Source organism: Rhineura floridana, chromosome 2, assembly GCF_030035675.1.
Source record: "Rhineura floridana isolate rRhiFlo1 chromosome 2, rRhiFlo1.hap2, whole genome shotgun sequence".
Lineage (NCBI taxonomy): Eukaryota > Metazoa > Chordata > Lepidosauria > Squamata > Rhineuridae > Rhineura > Rhineura floridana.
Window position 1 is genome coordinate 63,555,606 of NC_084481.1, and position 19,501 is coordinate 63,575,106.

General features: G+C 43.4%; 1 long non-coding RNA gene across 1 annotated transcript in view; it reads left to right on the forward strand.

Moving 5' to 3' along the window:
- LOC133378156 (uncharacterized) overlaps positions 1–18,092 on the forward strand; it is a 69,533-nt gene extending 51,441 nt beyond the window's left edge. The window contains exon 3 of the long non-coding RNA XR_009760883.1: positions 17,979–18,092. This is a non-coding gene — a long non-coding RNA (uncharacterized LOC133378156). The remainder of the gene's footprint in view (positions 1–17,978) is intronic.
- Positions 18,093–19,501: the final 1,409 nt, after the last annotated feature.

Here is a 19,501-nt window from a genome sequence, read left to right on the forward strand (position 1 = left end):
ACTCTCCAGAAGAAAGGTGGTCATTATTGCAGAAATATACTTTGCACAGTGCATACTAACGTCTTGATCAAGTCACTTAAGACAAGAGGGCAAACCTGACGTTAGACACGCTCTATTGTATTAATCTGAGCTTATCAGGGGTTCCTCATTTGGAAGGTCAGTAATGGCGTACAACCACCTCTTGGCTTCCAATACAGATCTTTGCCATGCAGTGAGCATCACAGAAAGGAGCTGGATAAGGAGCACTCTTAGTTCACTTGAGGCATGGATAAGGCACAATAGTCCTGGGTACTAGAGCTCTACATGAACTGTGTGAACCGTAGACTATACTTTACAGCCCTCTGCAATGCATAGGGTTACCCTAGCTAGCAGATGAGGATGGATTCACATTTTGAAAGGGTTCCTGCCCTAGACATTGAAAACCACTGTTATAAGGTAAGGCTCCTCAACGACAAAATATGTAAAGGCATAAGAGTTGTGTTGTTTGTAACCCCAAAAATGTGTAAATGGGATGCAGTCATGGCTACCAACTTGGACAGCTTTGAAAGGGGATTAGACAAATCGTGGAGTATGGGGCTCTCAATGGTTACTCAATGTCATGATGGCTGTATTACCTCTAGCATCAGTGGCAGTATGCCTCTAAAGGTCCATTGCTGGACATCAAGAGCTGGAGGATGCTTTTACACTTGTGTCTTGCTTGTGAGCTTCCCATCAGCATCTGGCTAGTCACTGTAAGAACTAGGACTGTGCTCTGTGTTTTGCTGAAGCAATAGCTGATTTGGGCTTCTTTGGAGGCATCTGGGCCTTGGCCAAGTCACTTTCAGACAGCCACAGATTGTTATGGGATGGATTAGATGACCCAGAGCAATCTGTGGCTGTCGGGGCGGGGCACAGGGCAGAAAGAAGGGGCAAGTAGAGCTGGAAAGCTTCATGAAAAGGTCAAGACCTACCTTGGATCCCTGGATGTGTCTTCCGGAAGAAGGTAGGCCTAACTTCCTGCCTGCCTGCCACCCCCTCTCCCAATGGGATCAATCCCTCTGCATGGAAAGGTGGATGATGTACAAGTGACTTTCCTAAAGGAAAGTTGCTTGCTTAGCATCATCTGCACAGAATCACACCCCAGTGATCAGATGCTCAGTGGAGGGGTCATTTCTCCATGGTGTGGGTGATGCTCTGCGAATGCCATTTGTGGAGCATCACCAACACAGGATTGCCCCCTCTGCTGATCATCTGTTCAGCAGAAGGGGTGATTCTTCAGGGTGCTGCGATTCCTCACCCTCCATCAATGGCTCTGCTAAGGCATTGATAGAGAGGAGACATTGCAACATCTTGCAGAATTAGGGATGGGGTTTGCTGCCTAGTTCTAATCCGCTTGTATTCTGGTAGTCCGTTCTATCCCGATCTGCCCATTTTTTGTTCCCGCTTGCTTTGGCACTTGCCAATTTGATCCACTGTATTTTTGTTTTGTTTTTTGTGATTCAAGCCATAGGGGGTTTTTTGTGGCAAAAAAGCACGTAATTTTTAATGTAAATTCTCATGTAAATTATCATGGTGTTCCATGTGGGTTTTTTCCTGTTTACATATTAATGAGGCAGACAATCACCTTTGAGTCTGTCTCTTGTCTCGGGCTAACTGATGTGCTAGTTAATGATTCCCCTCCCTTTTACTATTCACAATTCTTGTTTTGAGTTCTTGAATATGTGTGACTGTGACTGTGACTAACTGTGGGCTCATTCACACGGCAGTTTAATTTGAGATTGAGCCTCCCTGCATACCTGTTAAATTAGCAGCGATCACATGATGTAGGAGACAAATGGGAGGCATCCCACTGCTTTTCCCTTTAAATCCAAAGCAAATCAATCCACTTTAAATCCGAAAAGGGAAGGAAAAACCGTCTGTGCTTCACATCTCTAAGGGCATGTAGATGCTTAGCTCCGATGCTTTGGTGAGTCCCTGCCCACTCCTTCCTCCTCCCTTTGTTTACCTTTTCCTGCTGGCTCTTTTTCTGCAAGCCTGCTTTGACCGTAAGAGGGCATGGTCATTAGGAAGCTGTGAGATTAACCCCTTCCCTTCAGTATGAACGGAAAAAAGCGGTTTGAGGGCATATAAGGTAAGCAGTGTGAACCTTTAAACCCAATCGTGATGAGAAAAGCTTCCTCTTTAATCCGAAATTCAGCTGAAGTCAGCTGCAGTGTGAACCAGCCCTGTGTGTGCATGGCGCTGGTGTGAAAAAGTAGGTAGGGATTGAATGGGATTAGGGTTTTTTCTCTTCTCCTTCCTGCTTGCTGCATTAATGTTTGCATCATGGTCATGAACTATGCAATGTCAATTTTGTAATGATGTCAATGTTGAAAGACCACCTGACAGTGCGGAGTGACAGTGACACACACACACATGCACACACACACTGGCAGACACCATAAATCTGGGCTGCTGTCCCTTCCTTGACTTTATTTGAATGCAGCAGTTTAGAGGAAATTATGAAGATAATTACATAAAATGGGGGGATTTTAAAAATCCATGCCGATTACAGATGTGGCCCGCCACAAAAAAATCAGTGCTGATTACAGCCACAGCCTGCTGCAAGAAATCAGTGCCAATCAGAAAAGATAGCCGACTGTCAAATTCACTCGAAATCCGGTACTAAATCCAATTTAGCTATGGTTACCTGGTCTCCTTTTTTTGGCCGGAGTCTCCAGTTTTTTGGGGGGCCTCCGGTTCTCTGGCTAACACCCCTTAATCTCCAGACTCTCAGCTTCAATTTACCTGTACCTGGAGTAAACCCCATTGAACTCCATTAGGACTTACTTTTGAGTAGACGTGGTTAGGATTGTGCTGTAAATTAATGGGACTTTTGAGTAAACATAGCACAGACTTGTGTTTGTGTTGTAAATCTCTTCTCCTCCAATCCTATTTTTAAAGCAATTAGGCAAGGTTTACCTAGGTATCACAGTTCTTATGTAGGAAACTAATACTGATTTTTTTAAAAAAATGTTCCTCAATGACCAACTGGTTTGACAATAAACTATTATATGGGGTGTATTTTTACACCTGCAAGTGTGTGTGTGTGTGTGTATGGAGCCTTTCCAACAACCCTGTGAGGTAGAGTTGGTGACTGGAAACCAAGGCTGCTCACAATAAGAAATAAATCCCTTTAAAAACCAATAACCATAAAACAAATATAAACAGTTGCAAAACAGCTTAAAGTGGCATGATTCCAAGTTTTGGGTTGGGTGAATGAAGTTTATTTATTTATTATTTGATTTATATCCTGCCCTCCTCCCTGTAGGAGCCCAGGGCGGCAAACAAAAGCACTAAAAACACTCTAAAAATCATAAAAACAGACTTTAAAATATATTAAAACAAAACTTCTTTAAAAACATTTTTAAAAGCTTTAAAAACATTTTTTTTAAAGAAAAGGTTTAAAAACATATTAAAAAGCAATTCCAACACAGACACAGACTGGGATAAGGTCTCAACTTAAAAGGCTTGTTAAAAGAACAAGTTCCTTATCACTGGAAGGTACAGCTTTCCCTGGTTGAATAAGCCCCATTGAATACATTGGGACTTGCTTCTGAGTAAACAAACATAGGATTGCACTATAAACATCTTTACAGGCTGTGTAAATAATAAACATATTTGATAGTCATGCTTATATAAATATATTGTCATACTGTGTCCCAATAAGTATCCGATTTCACACTATGGTTGTACAATACTTCCTCTACATTTTAAGTATGCCTTGGGGTGGTCATGGTTCTCCATTGTTTTCATCCTGAGGGGCAGATAGGCTGAGAGATGGTGAGTAGCCCATGGTCACCCACTACAGTTTACAGCTCATTTCCATTTTGAAAAATTAATTAAAACAATTTACATGCAGGCAAAATTTATTAAGTGGATTCACACAATACGTTTAAAGCACATCCAACTCGCATTTAAAGCGCACAACTTCCCCTAAAGAATCCTGGGAAGTGTCGTTTCCCCCTCACAGTTATAGTTCTCACCACTCTTAACAAGCTGCAGTTCCCATGATTCTGTGGTGGGATTCATGTGCTTCAAATGGGTGTTGCATGTGCTTTAAATGAATGGTGTGGATCTGCCCTAGGTATGATGTGCATTCAACAGTGAATTGAAAAGAATTTTAAAAGATACTTCTTACTCATTTCTCAGACCTCTTTCTGAAGTGAAGGGTCAAATCTGTAAAGATGTTTGGAGCAGCCATGTTAAAAGATAAGGGCAGGGGGTGCCAACCCTGCTTGGATATGGATGTCTTTGTAGAGGATCCCTAGTCAAGGTTTACCAACAGCACAATCCAAACTATATCTACTCTGAAGTCAGTCCTGTTGAGTTCTATGGGGCTTAATCCCTTAAGTAAGTGTGTTTAGAATTGTAGCCTTCAGGAACATCCATCTTTACTCCCCAATGCTCCCATCTAACATCTCCACAACACTAGGCTCCTTTGTCCCTACAGTGGCCTTCTGGTGACTGGCCTGGCCTGAAGGCACTTAAACCCTTCTTGCCAAAAGCAAGTAGGCTAGATTAAATGTTCCCTACCCAGGCTCCATCTTTTAGCTAAGATTTCTATTTTAATTTCCAATCCGATATTTTTTTTAATTGTATGCTCCAAGCAACTGTGATTGATGCTTAATGTATCATGCTTAATAACATCACTCGGGCCCGCCCTGTGACATCATTCGGGCCCACCCGTGACATCATTTGGGCCCGCCTCCATGACATCACTAGGGCCCACCCCTCAAATCTCAGGTTTTGGGATGCTTCTGACCTGGCAACCCTACATTTAGCAAATATTTTTCCCCATCCCTATGCAGAATTGACCCCTGTCTACGTTGTGAGGAGGAGGAGACACAAGGTCTCCTTTCCCTGCCACTCTCCCTGCTACATGTTTAATTAGGGTTTTAAACCCCTAATTTAACAGTAGCCTGTCCTGAAACTTATTATGGAGTGAATCTGAGGTTGGAAAGGGGGTGGTTCCAAAATCAACCTAGGGTGGCTTGGCCTGAAGACCCCCAGATCGGAACCATGGGTCAGGTATTGGGTACTGTGCACAGCCCTAGTAAGAACGGAATTCTGGACTAGATGAGTCTTTGGCCTGATCTAACAGGGCTCTTCTTATAACTGATGACCATAGGCTACCTGGACTCTCATCTCTAATGACCTTAGCACTTTACTTGAAGAAGAGCAATTTCTGCAGCACCAACAAAAAAGGCAAACTTTATGCATTTAAAAGGTCAACAAAAATCACTGGAAATAAAATACAACTATAAAAGAGTCTGAAAAATATATATAAACAGTGTCTTTAAACCATGGTGACAAAGCCAGGGTCCAAGACTAGATCATACCTCAGTTTCACCAACAAGGTTCCTATCAGTATCATGAAAAGCTTTAATAGCTGTTTTGTTTTTCTGGGCTTTTTTGTGTGTGCTTTCAAGTAATTAACAAGGCAGCAGTAGCTTGGATTGAATGGTGTTTGGCTTTTAGAGGAAACCAGTGGATAGGCTAGCCTGCTGTGACAAAATAGAACTGAACTGGCATTTATGTGAGAACAATTTTCTTTCCAGATCTTTCAACTATCAAATTGTATATTTATATATTATAGGCCCACAGAAGTGGCTCTGTACTTAAGGCATGAGTTGTGTGTGTGTGTGTGTGTATCCTTATACAGCTTATTTACAAAACATGTTGATGATAACAGCAACAGGCCTGTAGTAAAAATTCACTAATAGGCAAAAAAAAACCCTTGCGGTTTAAGAACATACCTATAGCCAACAGATATTTCTATCAAACTTTAAAAAGCAGGGAAATTGGGCAGCTATAGTGAATGCACCAGGGGAGCAAGCAGGAAATCTGCTGTCCTCTCTGAGATATTGTACTGCCCTACAAATTCATAAAAATGCAAACACAATTTGGGTTGGTCTTTCACAGTCTAATCCACTTCCTATGTGGCTTGGAAGAATTAGGTAACATGTGCCTCTGAGCATATGGTGAGTGGTGGCAACACCTGCCATCTTCAAAGATGGAAAATTACATTTTTATATGTTTGTTGGTGTTTGTTTATTTATTTATTATTTGATTTATATCCCGCCCTTCCTCCCAGCAGGAGCCCAGGGTGGTTATTCATACTTTGCTTCTTTCCTGTGTTACTACTGTTTCTACAGAGCATCTAATCTAGAAAATTGTATTTCTCGCATTATTCATCTTAGAAATCTGTGTCAAATTTATTTTTACTAATTTCAAAGCCTTTTTATTGCTGAAGGTCATATGATAGTGAAGACAGCCTTTTGTGTTTCAAACTGGAGGTTATGTTCTCTTCCTATTTGGGGTTCATTAACAGTTGAATTCTGAAACTGCAGTTTGATATAAAATCAGACTGATTACAATATGTTGCTACTTAAGCAATGAATCTAGCTGTTGGAAAAAACAAACTTGGCCTGCCCAAGATGCATATTTTTAGCCTGCTATGCTTAAACCACTCTACTTAGGAAAGGTGGGCATGGTCAATTAAAAACATAGAGCACATCTAGAAATTTGCTAGAATATGTTTTACCTCCCACTGTTTCATCTTGTGCAAACTGAGACACTTCTCATGTCCATTGGAGATTATTCTGCAGAATAGTCAGTGGGATCAACAATTGTTTTTGAATTTTTTTAGTGTAAATTTTGCAAAGTGTTGCTGTACTTCACAAATTCACAGAAACAGAAGCAAAAGAAAATTATTTACTATAGGAAACTCACTAAAATTGCAAAGTAAATCAAACATATTTAAAGTGACCAACTGAAATGTATCAACTGTCTTAATATTGTTGCTTCTTCCCTGCTAAAACAAGATCAGCACAGCACATGTCTTGTTTCTATTATTTGGGCTGATTGCAAGTGTTGCCACCACTCACCATATGCTCAGAGGCATATGTTACCAAATTCTTCCAAGCTAAACAGGAAGTGGATTGGCCTGTGAAAGACCAACCCAAATTGTGTTTGCATTTTGACAAATTTGTAGGGCAGTACAATATCTCAGAGAGGAGGTCAGGTCTCCTGCTCCCCTGGTGCATTCACTATAGCTGCCCAATTTCCCTGCTTTTTAAAGTTGGATAGAAATATCTGTGGGCTATAGGTACGTTCTTAAACTTTTTTTGCCTATCAGTGACTTTCTCTGCTTTTTAATCCAGGAGGTAAGAAATGGGATCCTGTGCAAGTTTGTTGAGAATAGATTGATCATTTGCATGCTTATTGAGTTCAATGGGATTTACTACCCTGCAATTATGCTTAGGATAGGTGAAACTGACCATGGGGGATGGGGAGGAAGGGCAGAGGGGAGAAGGGGGATGTGAGCTGGCAGGAGGGGGAGGGCAGATTTGATCATTTGCATGTTTACTGCGTTCAGTGGGATTTACTCCCGTGCAATCATGCGTAGGATAGGTAAAACTGACCATGGAGAACAAAGGCGAGGGGACAGGAGAGGGAAGGAGGGAGAGGGGGAAGGAGGGGGAGAGGATTGGAAGGGGAGGGAGGGGTGAAGAAAGGGGGAGGGAGGGGACAAAAGGGAGGGAATAGAAGGGAGGAAGAGGGAAGGGCAGATTTGATAATTTTCATGCGTATTGAGTTCAGTGGGATTTACTTCTGTACAATCATGCTTAGGATAGGTGAAACTGACCTAGGGGAGGGGCAGGGAGGGGAGGAGGAGGGCAGGAATGGGAAGTGGGGGAGGGGAGAAGGGGGAGGGGGAGAAGGGAGAGGGGAAGGGAGAAAGGTCAAAGGGAGAGGAAGTGGAAGGAGAGGAATTGGGTGGGTGGACACTGGGTGGAGGGGAAAGCCCCCTTCCTTTCCAAAGGAAAACATTGTGAACAGTATAATTATTTTTCAGGGTTTCCCCCACCTTTTTATTCTACAGCAGGCACATTGTCCCAGGCTATGGTCTGAAGGCACATGTAGCCAGCACCCTGGTAAAGTTGAGCAGGATCAGGTCTGATCAGTGCCTGGATGGGAGACTGCCCGGGAACCATATGTAAGCCAACTTGGATTTCTATCATGAAAAGAAAGGCTGGGTATAAATGTAATAAATAAATAATAATAAATAAATAATGTGGTATCCCACCCACATTTACACCAAAGCTGTCCCTAGCCACATCCACACTAGACCTTTATTTCACTTTAGAGAGTCATGGCTTCCCCCAAAGAATCCTGGGAAATGTAGTTTGTGAAGGATGCTGAGAGTTGCTAGGAGAGGCCCTATTCCCCTCACAGAGCTACAATCCCTGGAAGAGATGTTAAACCACTCTGGCCACTGGAGCTTTGTCAGGGCAATAGGAATTTCCTAACTCTCAGCACCCTTCACATACTACACTTTCCAGGATTCTTTGGGGGAAGCCATGACAGTTTAAAGTGGAATAAATGCCTGGTGTGGGTGTGACCACCTGATTAGCCAAGCCAAACAGCTGTGAGTCTGGCATTTAGAACATTGACGGTTCTTACTGAGAATGCCCAACACTATAATACATTTCAATGTTAAATTTCTTAAATTAATTAAAAATTAGCCACTCATTTTTTTAACTTTTAAACTGGAGAAGATGAAGGTTAGAGTACAGGTTAAGGTCAGTAATAGGATTACAGGTACTCTGTGAACATGGCTGATTTTTAATTAATTTCAATATATTATGAGACCACTGACAGATAAAAGTCCAGCACGGGTCTGGATTTTCTTTCTCTTGTCTTACACTTTGAAACCTCAATCCTCTCTGAGTGTTTTGTCTATTGCCATGAAAACTTAAGAGGGTTGTTAAGCAAGCGTTTCTGAGTTAAAGACTGTAAGTTTTGTACAGTTTTGAAATGAGCTTATGGGAAGCAGCGGAACGGCAGGGGGGTGTTTTTAATTTAACATCGAGGAATGCAAAAAATCCACTGTCATGGCTGTATAAATCACAGAGATTTTTGTAGAACTGTATCCTTCTTTTCCTTGACCTTTGGCTTGAAACATTTAAGGCACACTGGATGTTCCATTAAGAACCCACAACAAATATATGCTATAGCAGGGATCACCAGCCTTTTTGGACCAGAGGGCACATTTTAAATTTTGAGATAGTGCTGGGGGCAGCAGTCACAAAATGACTGCTATAGGCTGTGGCATAACACAAAAAGCTGCCATGGAGCTGTGGAATAACAGAAAATTAGAGAGTACACATGGTGAAACTTCCCATAATTCTACTTCCATACTAGAAAAGGCTTGACCTGTTGAGTTTCTGTCTTCCATACAGCTGTTATAGGCACAAGAACCCAGATTTTTCCCAATGTCAACCGTAAACCAAAGCATAGGTTGACATCCTGTACCCAGAAGAGGATTCTTTAACATTCACACAAACTTATTATGTGGGAGTGCTTTCAGAAAATAACTTCTAGGGACCATCTGTTCTCAAGTGAACCTGTCATAGGAAAGATGTATCCTGGTTCCTGGTTTAAGATAGGCCTGTCCAGCAGGCAATTAGGGATAGGGGCAAGTGCAAACCAAGGAGGGATGAAACAGAGAAGGAGAGGGGCCAAGCTATACCAAGTTTGGGCGGCAGGTGCCGGATTGATGCTAGGGGCAGACCATGTCAATTTAGAGGAACACGGGATAGATGCATAATACCTATCCCGTGTTCCAGGTCTGCCCAAAACCAGAAGTTAACTGGGGGAAGCAGGATTCCTACCGACCTTCGATTGCTGATGTGTAATGCCAGGTCTGTGACACAAAAAACATCTGTCATCCATGATATGATACTGGATGAGTGCGCAGACCTGGTGTGTATCACGGAGACCTGGCTGGACGAGGCCTCAGCTCCCATCCTTAAGGCCATGTGTCCGCCGGGTTTCTATTATGCACAGCAACCGAGGGTAGGTAAGCGGGGAGGGGGAGTGGCAGTCATCTACCGGGAGTCTTTGATTTTCACCAGGCCTCCGCTCCCAAGGACCAAGGTTGTTGATTGCATGTACTGGAGGTTGGGCCCGAAGGGCAGTTTGGGGATCTTGCTCATGTACCGCCCGCCCCACTGCACGGCAGATTCCCTGTCCCAGGTGCTCGAGGTGGTCTCGGATGTACGAGCGTTGACCCCAGAGCTTTTAGTACTGGGGGATTTCAACATGCATGCTGAGACCACCCTCAGTGGAGCCCCTCGGGATTTCCTGGAAACCATGGCTTCCTGGGAACTGCACCTTAATAATACTGAGCCCACCCATGTAGCCGGTCATGCTCTCGACCTTGTATTTGTCCTGGGAGCGGTAGGAAGTGTTCTGAAGTTGGAGGCTATTTCTTTTACCCCCGTGTCATGGTCAGATCACTATCTGGTGAATTTTGACATCTCGATGCCACACTCCCTCCACAGGGGTAAAGGACCTATTAGAATGGTCCGCCCTAGGCGCCTGATGGATCCAGAGGGATTCCTGACTGCGCTGGGGGAATTGGAACCTGCTGAAGGTCGCCCGGTCGAAACCCTGGTGATGGAGTGGAATGAGGGAATCACCAGGGCATGAGACCGGGTGGCTCCGAAACGTCCTCTCCCCCTGAATAGGACTCAGACGGCTCCGTGGTATACACCCCGGTTGCGTAGTCTGAGGCAGGAGGTGAGATGATTAGAGCGCCGGTGGCAAAAATCCCGTTCTGAAGATGCTCGGACACAGCTTAGAGCAGCAATAGCTGCCTACCAGGTGGCAGTGAGGGCAACAAAGAAGGATTTCTTTGCTGCCTCTATTGCATCCGCAGAGTGCTGTCCCAGGAAGCTGTTCCAAGTGGTCCGAAGCCTGGTCGGTCCAGTTGCTCAGGAACCCTTGGAACATTCTAAGGCTTCCTGTGACAAATTGGCAAAGCACTTTGCTGATAAAGTCGAGCACCTGAAGAACTCGATTCCGTACGCTGTGTATGCAGTGGGGGATCCAGAGTTGACCAATTGCAGTCCGGTTCTGTGGGATCGGTTCCAGCCTCTCCCTTCTGAGGATGTGGACAAGGTGCTTTCAACGGTAAAGCCTACCACCTGTCTGATTGATCCTTGCCCATCATGGTTTCTTATGAAATGTAGGGAGAAATTAGGCGAAGGGATCAGGGCGGTGGTAAATGCATCCTTGAAGGAGGGTGTTTTGCCACCAGCCCTCAAGGGGGCAATTATAAAACCTATTTTGAAAAAGGCCTCCTTGGATCCCAAAGTCTTGAACAACTTTCGCCCCATTTCAAATCTGCCATGTTTGGGGAAGATCATTGAGCGAGTGGTGGCTGGCCAGTTGGCAGCACACTTGGATGAAACGGATTATTTGGATCCATACCAATCGGGTTTCAGGACTGGACATAGTACTGAAACAGCCTTGGTCGCTCTGGTGGATGATATGAGGAGGGCATTAGACGGGGGAGAATCCACCTTTCTTGTCCTCCTGGATCTCTCGGCAGCTTTTGATACCGTCGACCACGGTATCTTGTTGGATCGCCTGGAAGGATTGGGAATAGGAGGCACTGTTTTGCAGTGGTTCCGTTCCTTTCTCTCTGACAGGCATCAACAGGTAGCATTGGGAGATGAGGTTTCAGACCCTTGGCCCCTCACATGCGGAGTGCCACAGGGTTCCATCCTCTCTCCCATGCTATTTAACATCTATGTAAAGCCGCTGGGAGCTATCATCAGGAGTTTTGGGCTGCGATGTCATCAATATGCAGATGACACACAGCTCTATCTCTCCTTTAAATCTTCACCAGAGATGGCTGTGGAGACCTTGTCCAAGTGCCTGGAATCCGTGAGTGGATGGATGGGAAGGAACAGACTGAAGCTCAATCCTGATAAGACCGAGGTGCTACTTGTGGGTGACAGGGGGAGGTTGGGTGCTGTTGACCTACAGTTTAATGGGGTGAGTTTACCCCTGAAAGATCAGGTCCGCAGCCTCGGGGTGGTTCTTGATTCCAGGCTGTCCATGGAGGCTCAGATTTCGGCAGTGAGCCGGGCAGCTTGGTACCAATTACATCTCATACGGAGGCTGCAACCCTACCTCCCTATTCATCAGCTCCCACTGGTGGTACACGCCCTGGTCACCTCTCGATTAGACTACTGCAATGCGCTCTACGTGGGGTTACCCTTGAAAACGGTCCGGAAACTACAACTGGTGCAGAATGTGGCGGCTCGGTTGCTTACAAACAGCCGCCGCCGTGATCACATCACGCCAGTATTATTTCACCTACATTGGCTGCCAGTTGTTTTCCGGGCCCAATTCAAGGTGTTGGTATTAACCTTTAAATCCCTATACGGTCTCGGCCCAGTTTATCTGAAGGAGCGCCTCCAGTACCACAAATTAAGCCGCCCAACCAGATCAGCCACACAGGGCCTTCTCTCAGTCCCACCAACGAAAACAGTTAGGTTGGTAGGGACTAGAAAGAGGGCATTTTCAGTGGCGGCCCCCACTCTCTGGAACTCCCTCCCATTCGATCTTCGCCATGCCCCTTCCCTGGATATATTTCACCGGGCATTAAAAACTTGGCTTTTTGGACAGGCCTTCAGGAATTCCGTGGAGGGCTAACTTTTTTGGGATATTTTATTATCTATTGATCGCCCTAACTGATTTCATGCTGCTGTGATTAATGATCGTTCTGATTTTATTGTATTTTATCTGTATTGTATTGTAATTTACTGAATTTTAGTTTGTACGTCGCCTAGAGTGGCTTCGGCCAGATAGGCGACACAAAAATTAAATTTATTTATTTATATTTATTTATTTCCTAGGAAAAAGGACATACTATGGAAATTTAAAAGACAGAAGCAGGAAAAGTGCACTAAAAGGGAGGGCAAAAGAGCAGCCGTTTAGGACCCCAGGGATTCCTATTGCCTGGTGTCCAAACAATTCACTTATCCATCATAACTCTGTGATGCACTTCACTCATTGGCTAATAATACTGACACGCTGCTAATAATGAGCAGCCAGGCTAGCTCATTTCACAAAGATTGCTTAGAAGGGTACCTGCACATTTTTTCTCCATCCTTTCTGGGAAGACTAGAGACTTCCTTTAAAAAAAAAAAAGCTCAGAGGGTCATCACTAAAGGCCATTGAGGGCATCATGGTACCTATAGGCAATGGATTGGTGACCCCTGTGCTAGAGGTATCATATACCTAGGATCATGCTGAGCCACAAAGCTGCCTTCAGTGTTATAATACCTCAGACAGAGTATTCCTATCGGCTGGACACCATCTGAAGCATGGCACGTACTCACATATTCAGCTGCTAGTCATCAAGTATATAGAAATCAAGAGATGTACCTGGATGTATGAATAAGTCAAGAAAAGAAGTTTTAGCCTGCAATCCTATGCAGATGTTCCTGGGAGTTAGCCCCACTAAACACAGTGGAACTTACTTCTGAGTAGAATTGCACTGTTAAGCTTCTCCAGCACCACAAAATCTATTCAACCATTTTAACTGAGCAGGATAACCCGCTTTTGTGAAAAGTGGTCGAAGTGGCATCTGAAACCTGCATTGTGCTTCTGAATAAGTATCATCACCATCATCAGCCCATGGACTGTCATGCAGCTGGTCCTCATCACCATCTCATTTCTGCTTCACATTCAATAGGACTCATAACGTTCAGCAAGATTCAGTAACGTCCTAGAGTACACCTGGTCAGGCGCACCAGGATCAGGCTACCCTGCCGACCTGCTGCTATTACTTTTTCTTCCAAACCAAAGCTTACTTGCACAAACAGACTGGGGAAACAGTTGAATCATTAGATATTCGGGGAGATGGTTTCCATCAGCCTACATGGAGATACATCCTGAATGTAAACTCAAGAATTCCTGATAATTAGAATTAACATCTGGTCAACAATAGGAGTGGGGCATTTTGGAAAGGGAATAATTAGTGGCTGGCAGGAGCAGGTGGTGCCAGATCCCCAAAATGGCAGACTGCCAAGTCCTATTGCCAAGATGGTGCTCATCCATGTCTCTTTTTTATCTCTGGTATTGACAATAGGGAGGGAGCAGGTTGATTCCACACAGGATGCTGAAGATGCTGAATCTGGCTACTTTATGTAATTCAAATTTGCAAATAATGGGTGTACAAGAGTAACTTTTATCCCAGCTAAATCAACCATTTCCAAGTATAATAGGTAACGTGTATATATATATATTTAAAATAATAGGTTCTTGAAGAAACTTTGCACTATGGATGCAGAGATGGGTGTGTACTTGTGAGAATGTGGTTGTCAATACAAACTAAGAACAAAGCAGAAATCAGCAAAAGGACATCAGAAATAAAAAAAACTGATGTCAACAAATACCAAGAAAGTCTACATTATGAAGTGGTCAGTGAAAAAGTGCTGTAAGGAATGTTTCCGTTCCTCTTGAGCTGTCCATCTCCATCAGATCAATAGCCCTTCCAAGCATGGGACATTCAAGCTTTCAGCTTGAGAAATTGAAGTTCTCAAAATAAGTCAGGGTTGCAACACAAGTCCATCATGGCGTGTCACAGAAATGAAATGAGTTGTCTCCTGTTCGATTGATGAGTGACACAAAATGAGCAGGGAAATAAACGAGGCTTTCTTTTTTCCCTTTAAGTTGCTGGAATACTTCTGTCAGAAAGTTTACACAAAGGGATCCATTCTTTGCTTTACGGTTCTGCATGAGTCCAGATACCGATAACAGTGAAGGAGAGAAAGAAACAGGGGACAGGGGGGAAGAGAGGTGGACGGAAAAAAGCCTTAAGGAATCACTTACTCATGTTATAGAATACATATTAGAGAGAAAGTAACTTTGTACTTTGTTAGTATGGGCTACTGTACCGAAAGCCCCAAACTGCTTGCCTCACAGCTAGAGGGTGCTAAGGTGAGGTTCTGGGCACTAACATGCAGAGGCAGATCCCTGCTCCCTTGTATTTTAATTTGCAAGTCAGCTTTTCTGGAAGAACTGTATGCCAGTGGCAGAGCATCTGCTTTGCATGCTGAAGGTTCCAGGTTCAATCCTTGGTATCTCCAGAAAGGGCTGGAAAAGACCCTTTTCTGACACCTTGGAGAGCTGCTGCCAGTCAGTGTGCACAATGCTAAACTAGATGGACCAATACTGACTCGGGAGTCAGTAAAAGGTAGCTTCCTATGCTTCTAAAGTAAACACAGAATGTAAACAGCAAAGGCCTGGGCCAATTCTTGTACTGGCCTCAGGGAACTTAAAAGAAAAAAGCATCTTGTCTGATTGTCAATTAGACTGCTGTTCCTTTCTTTGTAATATCTGGAGGAGCGTCTCCCTGTGCTGGAGCTTTGGCTGTGTGGTGCCACCACCAAGGAAGACTGGAGCAGAGGCACCACTGCTTGCAAGCAGCATTATAAAGACCAGGTCCACCCCTCTGCTTGACCCTGCTCTTCTGCCGGGAGCTCGTTGCTTGCCACCTGATTGGCTCTTCTCTGCATCCAGATCTGCAAGGAGTAGGAGCTTTTACATGTGACAGGAATGCATTGTATCTGCTAGCCCCACCAATATTACTGGACCTCATGTGGGCCATCACCAGGATTTCCAGGATTTATCCCCTGGGCAGTGATACGGCGGCCCTAGGGAAAACTTGACTGGCCTCAGAAGCATTTGGCTCTTTCCTGTGGACTCAAAGGTGATTTAAAAGTAAGAAGAGGAATTGAATGCTTTCAGAGGACAACATCATAGAAATGATGAAAAGTCACTGTACATGCACTCAGTGGTGAGTTCAGGGTCCTAGGCATGGAATGGAACTGTGAACAGGAATACAACTTGCTTGAACTCTCTTTTGAATAATATGGGCTGGTTCTTCTGCAATCCTACTTGTCCCTTGTAAATGGGGGAGGGAGCTCAAGTACTACAGCACATGTCTTCTATGCCAACAAAATCCCGAGTTCAATCCCCAACATCTCAAGAAAAAGCAATCAGGTAGCTGGTGACAGAAAGACCTCTGCCCCAGATTCTGGAAAGCCCATTCCCAGCCAAAGCAGACAATGCTGTGCTAGATATGCAAACCGTCTGACATGGTATCAGGCACCTTCCTATGTTCCTAGCTGGTCGATTAATTCTTCAGGCAAGGTTAAGGCAAACTGTGGACTGGGACTTAGCGTACATTCCAAATTACCATCAAATCTAGAGCATGCAAAATCAAATCATTTGCAGGACAGATACCACATACTATGAGGCAACAAATCTTTTGCAGAGCATGATTTGGAGTTTGTTTAATGGCACCAGAAAAAGATAAATTAGTCATTGACACCCCTGTTCTTGTCAGACATCTGGACTGCAAAATTATGCAGTAGATGTTCAGTGCATTTCTCTTTTCTATTAGTTAAAAGCACTCTACAGGAGTCCACAACCAGAGTAGCAAAATCAATGTTAGATGCCATTGCTAACTGAGCTGTTTGTTCATGTTGAAGAAAACAACTTTGTTACCCCACAGTATGTGCATGCCTCTATTATAGGGCTTTCAAAGTGATCGAACCTAAAATGTATTCTACCAGTGCATGTACATAGCTTCTCTTGCTACCTTGGAGACTATGGAGATTGTATTACAGTCCCCTTATCTATTGCCTACAGCAATAAATATGGATACAGAAACCATTATTTTCCTTTGATAATGTGTTTGAAAATGATGTAGCTAAATTCTTGAACTTCCCAATGAGCTCCTTTTTCTCCAAAGAAACATTGAGTTCAATCAACCAAACATCTATGTAATCAGAGCCAAAATAAAAGCGCTTCCACAGAAAATGTACTCAGTAAGTTACATTAGACAGTTCTAGCATCTGTACCCAGTGCTGAAGTAGGTTCTTACTTTTGAGTGGGCTGTCTGCTTTAAAAACAATTTAAAACACCACATGGATGTTTTTTCATATATCTGTTTGTTCATCAACTTATATTAAAAGGAGCTTTTTAAAAGGACAAAACAGCTCTAGAGATTATTTTTGGAGTTGTTGGTGTTGCAGGTACTAGCCAATGCATGCTGAGCTTCCCCCCCCCCGCCCGCCCAAAGCTTGACTCTTCTAATACTGGACTTTTCCAAAATAGGCATGTTCGGCCTTTCCCATGGCCTTCCGGGGTTTTGGAGTCGGGGACAGCATTGTTCATGCTTGGGGGGAAGGTGGGAAACAAGTGTAAGACACAAATACATGTGTACATTGACTAGAAAGTGTAAGGCCTATGTGCTATATAAATGCACACTGACCATTCTTTGGTTTCTTTATTCTTGCTGCTCACCAGAGTGCTCACCTCTTCTACCAAGGTAGAAGTATAAATAAGATTGGTCACCAGGTAGGTATTTTTTTACCAGCAGACCTGACTGGGTTTGGTACACAGTTTCCCCCCGCCTACTCTGTATTTTATCTGGGGGGCAATATAATATTGGCATGGTTGATACCAGCTACATAGATGGTCACAAAACAGAGAGCCAATGGGACTAACCTCAGGCACCTTTATAGTGATCAGGAATTGCCTAGACCAGCCCTTCTGGGATCACCTTTTTTGCTTGTCTTGGTCACATGCTTAACATAAGAATACAATAAGAACCCTGCTGGATCAGGCCAGTGGGCCATCTAGTCCAGCATCTGGTTTTTACAGTGGTCAGCCAGAAGCCTATGGAAAGGCCACCTGCAGGACCTGAGCACAAGAGCACTCTACCCTTATGTGGTTGCCAGCAATTGGTGCTCAGAAGCATATGCCCTACCACAGTGGAGGTAGAGCATAGCCATCTGGGTTGGGTTGTGCTAAAGTGCTATGGCTTGGGGGTTGTGAGTGGGAGGGGGCTTCCTTGCCACTTAAAACACATAACCTACTAGGCTGAAGGCAGGTAATAGGTTGCCTCTGAATTAAACAGGGCAGGCTTTCCCAAGATGATTCAGTTTTAAGAGATTGGGAATAGCCAGGTCCTGCCTCAGCCATTTCCTGCACTATTGATTCTGTGGCAGATCTCTCTGTTAGTATTCAATAACATATGGCCCTAGTTATTCAGTATCTCTGTCTTCATCTCTTTCTTCCAGGTGTGGGCACAATGAAGGTGCTTCTAGACAGATCCAGGAATGAAAATACTATGTTTATCTTCACCCTCTGCATGTAATCCTCTGACTACAACTCAGATACCATACTGTACAGCCAGACCACTTGTAATGAACGTAGCCTGAACAAGCAAAATGCCGTACTGTCTCCTAGACAAAAATATGGTGGAGTATAGAGGTACTTTAGAACTCAGAAGTTGGCCATCTGCTACTATATTCAGTATCTGGTGTTCCATCTGCACATCAATCTCCAATGCCTTCTCTCTGATGACAACAGACGTAGGATCAAAGAGCAGGGTGCGTCTCAGCACACGCTCAGCGCAACCCAGAATTGTTTCTTTCTTTCAGTAACAGAACTGATCTTTTAATCCATTCAGGCGAATGTCCACTCCTGGTTCCCAACCCTCCCAGCATTCTTCATTTCAGCAGCTTAATTTAGGGGGGTGGGCAAGGAAGGTTTTTATAGCTACTAGCGTTAAACATTTTGGAGTCAGAAATCTTTGCCGACTTGCAGTAAACACCCAAGATCTAACTGGTCATACTCTATTTACTTCTGTGCACACTTACTCTACGTGATTATAACTTTAAAATCTCATCTTTCCACAGCACTTCAATATTTTTGAATTAGAGTCCCACTTATTTTCAAGGAATTGTACATTCTCTGCTTGAGATGGAGGGCATGAATTGATACTGTATGCCAAATTCATGGATGAAGGAAGATGTTTACTGCATGATCTGTCATTTTTTCATTAAATATATAAATTTGTGTAGGCTTCCTCAAATATATGAGATTTCTTATACCAGTGTTACAGAATTATGCTTTAAGTACAAGTATAAATTAGTGTTCATGAAATTAGAGTAGGGATTTAATGAAATACCCTTAGAAGCATAAAATGCAGCAGTTCTACACTCCTAATGAGTTCACACTGTTTGGTAAGATTACATATATGAAAAATGTGATTTAAAATAAAACAGTAATTTCCTGCTTTGTTTGAAGCAACGCGCAGGGCCTGATCCTGATCCTCTGTTCCATGCAGCTATTGAGTCAGCATGTTCCTATAGGTAACAAATATAAAGGAAACTAAAGATGCTTAATTAGATTTTAGGTTTATAGGGACCAATAATTCAATGAATCATCATTTGCCTGAAAATTATATTTTGCAGACAAGAGAAAATAGATGGATATATACTGAAAACTTGAGCACCCTCATGACCTCAACTTGAGCCTGAATGCTCAATGCCCACTGAAGCACTTCTTTTGACTTTAAAATCAAAATGAATGACTATTCAGTGCAGCCATATTTTAAACATTGCATGGTTCTTTGTGCAAAATGCATGCCATTTTTCTGAACATTTTCCTCATCCTTAATATTCTCAGTGTCATAACACTGACTATCAGTGCCTGCTATAACTATAACTGCTTTGTGTTACTGATGAAGTTGGAAACGGAAATGTTTAACTTAACAATTTTAAGCTGAATTCACTTTTTTCATCTGTTTATTTACTTT